The sequence below is a fragment of the Thalassophryne amazonica genome, chromosome 6 (assembly GCF_902500255.1).
Source record: "Thalassophryne amazonica chromosome 6, fThaAma1.1, whole genome shotgun sequence".
NCBI lineage: Eukaryota > Metazoa > Chordata > Actinopteri > Batrachoidiformes > Batrachoididae > Thalassophryne > Thalassophryne amazonica.
Genome location: NC_047108.1, coordinates 104477420 through 104489969, shown reverse-complemented (window position 1 = coordinate 104489969; position 12550 = coordinate 104477420).

The following is a 12550-nucleotide window of genomic DNA, read 5'->3' as shown; positions in this document are numbered from 1 at the left end:
GATTCCTTCACATCTGCGAGACATTAATTTTGTTGGTTTGGAACAAAGATTTTGCTTATTTACTAGTGTGCTTGGGGTCATTGTCTTGTTGAAACACCCATTTCATGGGCATGTCCTCTTCAGCATAAGGCAACATGACCTCTTCAAGTATTTTGACATATCCAAACTGATCCATGATACCTGGTATGCGATATATAGGCCCAACACCATAGTAGGAGAAACATGCCCATATCATGATGCTTGCACCACCATGCTTCACTGTTTTCACTGTGAACTGTGGCTTGAATTCAGAGTTTGGGGGTCATCTCACAAACTGTCTGCGGCCCCTGGACCCAAAAAGAACAATTTTAGTCTGATCAGTCCACAAAATATTCCTCCATTTCTCTTTAGGCCAGTTGATGTGTTCTTTGGCAAATTGTAACCTCTTCTGCACATGTCTTTTATTTAACAGAAGGACTTTGCGGGGGATTCTTGCAAATAAATTAGCTTCACACAGGCGTCTTCTAACTGTCACAGCACTTACAGGTAACTCCAGACTGTCTTTGATCATCCTGGAGCTGATCAGTGGGTGAGCCTTTGCCATTCTGGTTATTCTTCTATCCATTTTGATGGTTGTTTTCCCATTTTCTTCCATGCTTCTGTTTGTTTTTTGTTTTTTTCCATTTTAAAGCATTGGAGATCATTGTAGATGAACAGCCTATAATGTTTTGCACCTGCGTATAGGTTTTCCCCTCTCCAATCAACTTTTTAATCAAACTACGCTGTTCTTCTGAACTATGTCTTGAACGTCCCATTTTCCTCAGGCTTTCAAAGAGAAAAGCATGTTCAACAGGTGCTGGCCTTAAATAGGGGACACCTGATTCACACCAGTTTGTTCCACAAAATTGATGAACTCACTGACTGAATGCCACACTACTATTATTGTGAACACCCCCTTTTCTATGTTTTTTTTTACTAATAGCCCAATTTCATAGCCTTAAGAGTGTGCATATCATGAATGCTTGGTCTTGTTGGATTTGTGAGAAACTACTGGTATCTTGTTTCCCATGTAACAATAAGAAATATACTCAAAACCTGGATTAATCTTTTTAGTCACATAGCACTACTATTATTCTGAACACTACTGTAGGTAGGAAAAACTCCCTTGGCATTTTGGATTTTTGGTGATATAGGACAAAATTTCAAGCAGACCAGGCTCACTGAGGTGACCATCTGCTTTGGCCATTCAAACAAGATAAAAGACACAACACAAGATTGTAAGACCATGCATTGACAGAAGCGTTGAAGCTAAACAACCACGCACAATCCAGTATTCACAATAGGCAATAGTTGAAAAGACAACCAGAAGATGAAGATCAGAGTCCCAGTAAAATCAAATGCATTAGTAATGATGCCTGATCAGTCATTAAAACAGGGCATTATCATAGACTCCATATAGGATGAACAAACCCTCTGTGACATCACCTATTCTTTTTCTGAAGAGCAGGTCTGAAGGTCAAATGGGGCAAATGCAAATGTGGCCACTTTGGCCGTGCCTGACTCCACCTAACTCCCGTCCAACACAAGAGATGGAACCTGAGCAAGACTGACATGACCTTGCCAGGGATGAATTTAGCCCAAATTCAACCACCATTTCGTAGTTTCCAAATAAGCTAAAGATAGCAAGCTATCCTTGGTTCAGGCGTTTCATATTTTTGTAGCGGTGGTTCTTCTAATGGGTGGCTTTATTGCAGGTATTAAAAACTATAACTGACTATATAACCTCACCTCAACAGCCATGATACTATCAATGTAATTAACATCACCAAGCTATGAAGAAGTAAGTCCTATATAAGCCCCGAGAGCCTTTGGTGCCCATGCTTATCTCCAGAATCCATAGTATCAAGTGGATGGTCTGTGAATCCAGCACAGGTTACTTCCCCAGCTGATGCCGGTACCCGTTTACAGCTGAGTGTAAACGGTAAATAGACTGCATTTATATAGTGCTTTCCATCTGCATTAGACACTCAAAGTGCTTTACACATCAATGTCTCACACTCACCCGAATGTCAGGCTGCTGCCATGCAAGTCGGGGATTAAGGACCTTGCCCAAGGGCCCTTAGTGATTTTTCCAGTCAGGTTGGGATTCGAACTGAGGATCCTCTGGTCTCAAGCCCAACGCTTAACCACTAGACCATCACCTTCCCTGTACAGAGACAATGCACCCATTTACAGCACTCACTGCGTCAGGAGAGCCCAGAGCATCCTCAGAGACTCAGCCCACCCTGGCCATCACATGGTTGACCTGGTACCCTCAGGGAGATGCTGTAGAACCATCACATCCAAATCTAACAGACTGAAAAACAGTTTTTATCCCAGAGCTGTCATTGCACCAGAAAATACTTGAACATTCAACATAGATGTGTAATATCCTGATGCGCAATATTCTTTATTGTAAATTAAGTTGTTTTAAAACTTTTTATTCTTAACATACAGTGAGGAAAATAAGTATTTGAACACCCTGCAATTTTGCAAGTTCTCACACTTAGAAATCATGGAGGGGTCTGAAATTTTCATCTTAGGTGCATGTCCACTGTGAGAGACATCATCTAAAAAAAAAAATTAAAAAAAATCCGGAAATCACAATGTATGATTTTTTTTTATAATTTATTTGTATGTTACTGCTGCAAATAAGTATTTGAACACCTATCAACCAGCAAGAATTCTGGCTCACACAGACCTGTTAATTTTTTTTAAGAAGCCCTCTTATTCTGCACTCTTTACCTGTATTAATTGCACCTGTTTGAACTTGTTACCTGTATAAAAGACACCTGTTCACACACTCAATCACACTCCAACCTGTCCACCATAGCAAGACCAAAGAGCTGTCTAAGGACAAAACTGTAGACCTGCACAAGGCTGGGATGGACTACAGGACAACAGGCAAGCAGCTTGGTAGAAGACAACAACTGTTATGATTATTTATTAGAAAGTGGAAGAAACACAAGATGACTGTCAATCTCCCTCGGTCTGGGATTCCATGCAAGATCTCACTTTGTGGGGTAAGGATGATTCTGAGAAAGCTCAGAACTACACAGGAGGACCTGGTCAATGACCCGAAGAGAGTTGGGACCACAGTCACAAAGATTACATTAGTAACACATGATGCTGTCATGGTTTAAAATTGCTGGGTCTTCCAGCATGACAAAGACCCCAAACACACAGCCAGGGCAACTAAGGAGGGGCTCCGTAAGAAGCATTTCAAGGTCCTGGAGTGGCCTGGCCAGTCTCCAGACCTGAACTCAATAGAAAATCTTTGGCGGGAGCTGAAACTCCAAACCTGAAAGATCTAGAGAAGATCTATATGTACCAAATATTAACATTGATTTTCACAGGTGATCAAATACTTATTTTCCGAGGGGTGGTGGCCAAGTGGTTAATGTGCTTGGTTTCAGTGCAGAAGGTTCCGGGTTCAAATCCCACCCCTACCACATTTCTCCATGTAATGTGGAGTTGCATCAGGAAGGGCATCCGGCATAAAACCTGTGCCAATTCAACATGCAGATCCACCTTGGATTTGCTGTGGCGACCCCGAGTGCAAACAAGGGAGCAGCCGAAGGGACTTACTATCAAATACTTATTTGCAGCTGTAACATACAAATAAATTATTTAAAAAAAATCATACATTGTGATTTCCGGATTTTTTTTATTTTTTATTATGTCTCTCACAGTGGACATGCACCTAAGATGAAAATTTCAGACCCCTCCATGATTTCTAAGTGGGAGAACTTACAAAATCGCAGGGTGTTGAAATACTTATTTTCCTCACTGTATATTGCATCCCTCCATTATCTGTTCGTTCTATATTGTTGCTTGTCTTTAGTGTCTTTTAAACAGCACTGAATATGAGTCTCTACACCAATGACATTTAAAGATATTCAGATTCTGACAAAGGCAGGTAGTGTGAGCTATCAATCAAGCTATCGATACCTGCTAATTAGAGCTAATAAGGCAAACATATGAATTCAATAATGCTACAGTGCTGCTCAGTATTTAAAATACGCGAGGGGCAACTTCTTAGATGGTGCTTCAGTACAATTAATGACACAGTAAGCCACATTATCTCAGATATTTGTCATAAAATGCTCAGAAAGGACTAACAACCACTTCTGCTAGCTGGACCCTGGACTCAGAGCAATCACACCCCTAATTATTCATAACTTTATGGCTTGAACTACAAACAAGGAAATTTCCTATAGAGACCAAAACTACTCTTTGTACCAGGCTGTAAACATGTTTATCTCTGCTGACCCAACATAGATGGCTTGTTAATTTAATAAAGGACTCTGTTTTTGTTTCTTTTCTGTTTTGCCTGTTTCTGTTTCTTCTGTTTAAGAAATTCTTGCAAAATTTGTAAAAAAACAAACAAACAAACAAACAAAAAAAAAAGCAAACAACAACAACAAAAAACCCCTTGTAACTGAATGGCCTAAGCAGTGGGTCATCCCTCTGAGTCTGTTCTGCTGGAGGTTTCTTCCTCATTATGACAGAGGGAGTTTTTCCTTACTACTGTCACCTGTGTGCTTGCTCAGAAGGGTTAGTAAGGTTAGACCTTTCTTGTGTGAAGCACCTTCAGGCAGCATTGTGATTTGGCAGTGTACAAATAAAATGAATTGAATTGCTGTAAAGTTGGACATTTTAACATGGGTTTCTATGGGCAGTAAATTGCTTTTGGAGCCAGCCTCCACTAAAGGAACTGCAAGATGACCCACTTTTGCACTGGCTTCATTTTCCATCACCAGAGGTGGACATCATCTGTACCTCACCCCAATGCTGATGCATCTCCAACATCCCCAAAATCTGTATGTTCCCCCATACAGACAAGCATGTTCTGAAAGTACGTAGACTGCAGATATTGATGTGTCTCCATTCCAATGAGTTTATCTCACACATAATCAAAATCCTTACTTCTTTCAGTGCCCCACTTTGAACCACAGAGTCATGTTCAATCACTTAATGGCATTTAAAGCTGACAAATATCAAAAAGATAAAACAATATGATTCCTCCAACAACATGTTTAGCCTTTTTTTTTTTAAGTGTATGGAATGGAAGATGTGTCAACATTCAGGCAAGTACTGGTATAGTGAAAGTGGATTTGAGAACATTTCACCTGCACAATACTCATGCCACCACCAGGGGGAATTTTATCATTAAGAAGAGATGAGGCTTGCATTTATAAAACATCTTAGGAATGAAGCCTTGACATCATATTTGACCTGATAGTAAGTCCCTTCGGCTGCTCCCTTGTTTGCACTTGGGGTCGCCACAGCAAATCCAAGGTGGATCTGCATGTTGAATTGGCACAAGTTTTACGCCGGATGCCCTTCCTGACGCAACTCCACATTACATGGAGAAATGTGGCAGGGGTGGGATTTGTACCCGGAACCTTCTGAACTGAAACCAAGCGCATTAACCACTTGGCCACCACCCCCTTAGAAATATAGAAAGATTAAGATATTAATTTTTATGTTCTGTTGTGAGTTACACATGTGTAGGAAGGAAGAAAGATGGGGGAAGAGAGAACATTTGTCAAAAAAAAAAAAAAAAAAAAAAAGCTGTAAAAGCCTTAGAGGCTGGACAACTGATCAAGTTCAGCAGAATGCCAGAAACCTCCAAGGCACGAGAGAAGCTGAGAGGAAACATGCAGCCCTCAAAAACCATAGAGTCATTCAAAAAAAACCCCTGCAGAAATTCATGCCCTTTTTCCTGTCTTTTTTTTTTTTTATCTTCTTTATACTTTGACATGGCATCAGCCAAAAGGCTTGCTGTTGAATCTGGGACAGCAGTGAATGTAAAATACACACAGACCGGGAGATGGAGCGGGCGGGTCAGATGCACATGTTGATTTATTTAATTTTAGCAGCGATACATTCTGGAAAAGTGACACACAAGAAATAAATTGAGAGCAAAATGGTGTCTCCCTTACCAAAAAATAGTACTGATAAGTATATAAAAAGTAAACTAGAAGTATACTTGAAACATTCTTGCATATACTACTTTTTGGTAAGGGCTTTGTCTGATGTGACTGATGTTTCTACAACCCCTGGCAATAATTATGGAATCACCGGCCTCGGAGGATGTTCATTCAGTTGTTTAATTTTGTAGAAAAAAGTAGATCACAGACATGACACAAAACTGAAGTCATTTCAAATGGCAACTTTCTGGCTTTAAGAAACACTATAAGAAATCAGGAAAAATAATTGTGGCAGTCAGTAACAGTTACTTTTTTAGACCAAGCAGAGGGAAAAAAATATGGACTCACTCAATTCTGAGGAATAAATTATGGAATCACCCTGTAAATTTTCATCCCCAAAACTAACACCTGCATCAAATCAGATCTGCTCGTTAGTCTGCATCTAAAAAGGAGTGATCACACCTTGGAGAGCTGTTGCACCAAGTGGACTGACATGAATCATGGCTCCAACACCAGAGATGTCAATTGAAACAAAGGAGAGGATTATCAAACTCTTAAAAGAGGGTAAATCATCACGCAATGTTGCAAAAGATGTTGGTTGTTCACAGTCAGCTGTGTCTAAACTCTGGACCAAATACAAACAACATAGGAAGGTTGTTAAAGGCAAACATAGTGGTAGACCAAGGAAGACATCAAAGCGTCAAGACAGAAAACTTAAAGCAATATGTCTCAAAAAATCGAAAATGCACAACAAAACAAATGAGGAACGAATGGGAGGAAACTGGAGTCAACCACTGTGACCGAACTGTAAGAAACCGCCTTAAGGAAATGGGATTTACATACAGAAAAGCTAAACGAAAGCCATCATTAACACCTAAACAGAAAAAAAACAAGGTTACAATGGGCTAAGGAAAAGCAATCGTGGACTGTGGATGACTGGATGAAAGTCATATTCAGTGATGAATCTCGAATCTGCATTGGGCAAGGTGATGATGCTGGAACTTTTGTTTGGTGCCGTTCCAATGAGATTTATAAAGATGACTGCCTGAAGAGAACATGTAAATTTCCACAGTCACTGATGATATGGGGCTGCATGTCAGGTAAAGGCACTGGGGAGATGGCTGTCATTACATCATCAATAAATGCACAAGTTTAAGTTGATATTTTGGACAATTGAAAGGATGTTTGGGGATGATGAAATCATTTTTCAAGATGATAATGCATCTTGCCATAGAGCAAAAACTATGAAAACATTCCTTGCAAAAAGACACATAGGGTCAATGTCATGGCATAGGGTCAATGTCAACGAGCAGGTCTGATTTGATTCAGGTGTTAGTTTTGAGGATGAAAATTTACAGGGTGATTCCATAATTTATTCCTCAGAATTGAGTGATTCCATTTTTTTTCCTCTGCTTGGTCTAAAAAAGTAACTGTTACTGACTGCCACAACTTTTTTTCCTGATTTCTTATAGTGTTTCTTAAAGCCAGAAAGTTGCCATTTGAAATGACTTTAGTTTTGTGTCATGTCTGTGATCTGCTTTTTTTCTACAAAATTAAACAACTGAATGAACATCCTCTGAGGCCGGTGATTCCATAATTTTTGCCAGGGGTTGTATGCTTTCAAATTCTCACTCACTCACTTATCGTCAACCGATTATACGGGATCAGGTCGTGGGAGCAACAGCTCCAGCAGGGGACCCCAGATTTCCCTTTCCCAGGCCACATTGACCACCTTTGACTGGTGGATCCTGAGGTGTTCCCAATCTCTCCACCTAGTCCTGGGACTTCCCCGGGGTCTCCTCCTAGATGGATGTGTCTGGAACACCTCCCTAGGTAGGCACCAGAGGGCATCCTTACCAGATGCCCAAATCACCTCAGCTGGCTCCTTTCAACATGAAGGAGCAGTCTCTACTCTGAACTCCGCACGGATGACTGAGCTTCTCATCTCTAAGGGAGACACCAGCCACAAGCCCATTTCAGCCGCTTGTACCTGTGATCTAGTTATTTTGGTCATGACCCAACTCTCATGATCATAGGTGAGAGTAGGAATGAAGATCGACCAGTAGATCGAGAGCTTCGCCTTTTGGCTCAGCTCCCTTGTTGTCACAACAGTACAGTACAGCGAATGCAATACCGCCCCTGCTGCACCGATTCTCTGGCCAATCTCATGCTCCATTGTCCCCTCAATCGTGACCAAGACCCCGAGGTACTTGAACTCCTTCACTTGGGGCAAGGCTGCATTCCCGACCTGGAGTAGTCAATCCATCGGTTTCCTGCTGAGAACCATGGCCTCAGATTTAGAGGTGCTGATCCTCATCCAAGCCGCTTCACATTCAGCTGTGAACATGACAGGTTTACCTCTACAAACCTGAGAAACTACTGCTAACTACTAAAAACTAGTCACGATATAGAGTTTGTAATATTGTGCTGAATGACAACAGCAGCAAAAATACCGGACTCCACAATTACTGGGACCTACACTGAAAAAAGGCAAAAATTACTTAAACTGATAACACCCAAATTATTTATGTTTTCCCAAAATAAATTAATCAATTTGCATAAATATTACATGATAAGTTCATGGTTCAATCAAACCCCAACCTCTGGCGCTGGAAAATGAAGCCAACACAGAAGTACCAAAATTTGCAGTCCCTAAAATTACCACTTGAGGCTGACTCAGAAAGCGAATTATGACCCTCAGACCCCTGTTTAAAAATCCTCCCCACCCAACTTTACAGCTGATCCATCCGTCCATTTTCTATACCCATTTACTCCAGTTAAGGGGCATGTTCTAGTCTCTATATATAGTTTTCTCATTCATGACATCTGTACAAGGGAAGTTATTTTTTTCTTTCCAGTTAGCTCACCTATTTCAGATAAGTTATGAGTAATTAGAGGCCTGGACACTTTGAGTTACAGCTGTGTGTCGGCAAGCCAAGTCCAGGGTCCCGCTAGCAGTGGCTTCTAGTTGCTGTGGACCTAATTATTTGTCCTTTCAGAGCATTTTATTGCAAATATGAAATATGTAAACAAATATGGCTTGTACGAGTGTTTCTGCCGAGTTAAAATTCACTATTATTTAATTTGTATCTTTAGCACAAATTAGCAAGTATCAGCAGCTTGATGAGGTTATATGAACACTGCCACCCAGTCCACAAAAAAACAAAAAATGCTTTAATATAATACCCAAACCTAAGTTAACCTGTTAGCTTTAGTTTTTTATTATTATTATTATTATTATTATTATTATTATTATTATTATTATTATTATTCTGAGATGGGGGAAGTGTTTGGTGGCACCAGTTTTACCCACACTGAAAAAAGAACCAACTTAAAAATGAATTATGAATGAATTATGTTGTTTGAACTTAAGTTAGTAAGTTAGATCAACTCTAACCTACAGACTTAAGTTCAAACAACTTAATTCATTTAGATGTTACCAATTGAAACAATTCATTTAATTTGGTTCAACCATTCTTTTTTTAAGTGCATCCTGTACCTCTTTACCTATTTATGTGTTGGCTAGGGGTTAGGTGGAGTAAGCACAGCCAAGATAACATCTGGAACCCAAGCTTCAAACCAGTTCTTCAGAAAACCTACACGTAATGTCATGATGGGTTTGTCAGGGAGAGTCTATGGGCTTAATCTAATTCCTTTGTCCTCCACCAAGTGAAGCGCTTTTGAATATTGACCCAACAATTTTCTATTTTTCAGTCTGTCATATATTCAGTCACATCACTTGCCAGTGACATACTGTGTCCAACTGTCCTCTAAATAATGCAGTCGGTGTTTCAAACAGAACCACTGTAGTGTACGTGGGTGTTTTGTCTTAATATAATACAGTGCCCTTGCAATATGAGCAGCCTGTAGGTCTCTCCTCATGCTGTGCCACCCAGATGTGAGACGCGATCTTCATTACGCAACATGCAAATGGTGCAAAAAAGACATCTGCTTGACTACCACACAAACAAACAATTACCTCACTTAGTAAAAGTGGAAAAGAACTACAAAGGGATTTGGGGCATGAGGACTTGCCCCCCAAAAATGTAACATGTTAGAGTGGAACAAGCTGCAGTGGTTTCAGGCAGGAGAAAAAAAAAAGAATGATTAGAATAAAGGATTGTCCGGGAGCATAGTCCTCTTCTAATTCAGATTTATCTCCGTCAGACCTTTGTGACATCATAGAGCGAAAAGGCTAAAGAATAAGATAAAAGAAAAATCTAAATAAAAAGAGGGATGAAAGGAAATATTTTGAGATAGATTCAGCTCACCATCACAACAACGGTACTTTAATTTTCATAGAAGAGACTGCGACTTACTGTATTCTGTCAGGTCAATCTCTGGAAATCAGTTTTAAATAGTCTGTCTTTGTTTACACACTTGAAAACATTTGACCCAATTGATTAATGATCGGCGATGCAGGCGTAAAATTGTAGGATTGTTATTGAGATGTAGCTAAACAACAAACACATGCACACTGTTCTGAAAGCTGTTTGCACGATCCTTCTAGCTTTTTGCTTCTGTTACATTTAATTTTTAATGCCTTTTTCTGCTGAGTAGATTTACCTTTTCCCCTTCAAGGATTACCAGAAAGTAGAGCGCTTTAATCATATTTCCTAACTTATGCCTGGCATCAAAGGGAAGCCCTCTTTTGTTCTGTCGAGATATTGCTGATGACCTCCCTGAAGCCTCAGATCAGAGCTCACTGACACATGCTGACTTATTCCCTTTGTTTTTTGTTTTTTACCCAACTAAATAAGAAAATTCTGAAAACATCACAGTCAGGTCAGGTCTGGGAAAGTTAGCTGGTGCCGCGCATTACCTCATCCCTGACACAATAGAATCACCTTGGGTAATGGATGGCAACTTTGGCGTGTTCCATTTTATACTGAAACACCTGTGTGCTGATGGATCATACACATGGCCAAAATGTCATAGTTGACTTTCCCTCACAATGCAAGTGACACTTCTCAAACTTGCTCTCCCAAAGTAACCGTCCATGTGAAACAAAGTCATTCCAATGGTACCCAAGGATCCTCCAAAGAGACCTAGTACCTAAGGCATTTATGCCAATGTTTCTTATTACATACAAATTGGCCATGAATATTAGAGCTGTCCTGTGGTAAAATTACATTAATCCATCTCCCCATAGAAAAATTAATTCCATCCAAATAGGGTTTAAGACAGGATGCTCCAGGCACCTAAAGACTTGGACCTTTGTTTTCCTGCAAAATATCAACACTACGGGGGTCTGTGTTTGACATGTCTGTTTTGCATGTTTGATCAGTTTTTGTTGTACTTTGTTTATTTGATTTTTGATATTGGTAGTATGACCAAAGCAGTTGGTCACCCCTCTGAATCTGATCTACTTGAGGTTTCTTCCTCTTCAAATGCCCAAGAGAGTTTTCTTTACCATTGGTGCTTAAGCGCTTGCTCAGGTGGGTGGGTAAGGTTAGAGTTTACCCTTCTGAAGGTCCTTGGGCCAACTTATGGTGTGATTTGGCTTTATATAAATAAAGTGAATTCAACGTTGTTGGGTATGTTTGTGTGTGTGCTGAATAAACTCATTCATTCATTCAACTGACACCTTCACTGCATACACTTGTGATGGCCGAGTCCAGGAAGCCATTAAAGCCTGGATCTTACTTTTGATCAAGGACAGTCTCAAACGCGTACATTTGGACTCCTCACTCAGCTTTTCAAGTGCTGCAGTCATGGTATCCATTGATTCCATGAAGATTACAGCATTGTCCGCAAAGTCGAGGTCAGTAAACCTTCTCTCGCTAACAAAAAGCACCCAACACACTGGTCATCACAACCTGATTCAACACCCAGCCTGTGCAATCACTGAACAGTTTAGGTACCAGAACACTTCCCTGACTACAGTCAGTATTCACTGGGATAAATTCAGAGATTCTGTTTAAACTCAAGGTCTCGTGTCCATATAGCTTTTTTTTTTCCTGGCAGAAAAGCACTGAAAGTGCATTCAAAACCAATTCATCCCATTGGTTTCAATGTTTTCAGTGGGGAAAAAAGCCTGTGTGTGGGATTTGTTTTGATGAAAACAATAAACAGCTAATGACTAGCTTACGGTGGATCCAGAAAGTATTCACAGCACTTCACTCTTTCCACATTTTATAATACAGTATTATTCCAAAATAGAGTAAATTAATTTTTCCCCTCAAAATTCTACACACAATAGCCCATAATGACAATGTAATTTTTTTTTTGATTTTTGCAAATTTATTAAAATAGCCTGCAATAGCCTATTTACAGAAGCACTGTGTTACAACAAAAAAGAGTTTTTGAAATTCAAGTAACTTCAAGTGTTGTCGCAACAAAGGATATGAAACCTCAACAACAAGGGGAGGTGATGGTCTAGTGGTTAAAGCGTTGGGCTTTAGACCCAGAGGAACCTCGGTTCACATCCCAGCCAGACCGGCCAGATCCTTAATCCCCTAGTTGCTCCCAAGCAACTAGGGGGAACAAATACAAGGGAGCACCTTGTATGGCAGCACCCTCACATTGGGGTGAATGTGTTACATTATTTGTAAAGCGCTTTGAGCATCTAATGCAGATGGAAAAGTGCTATATAA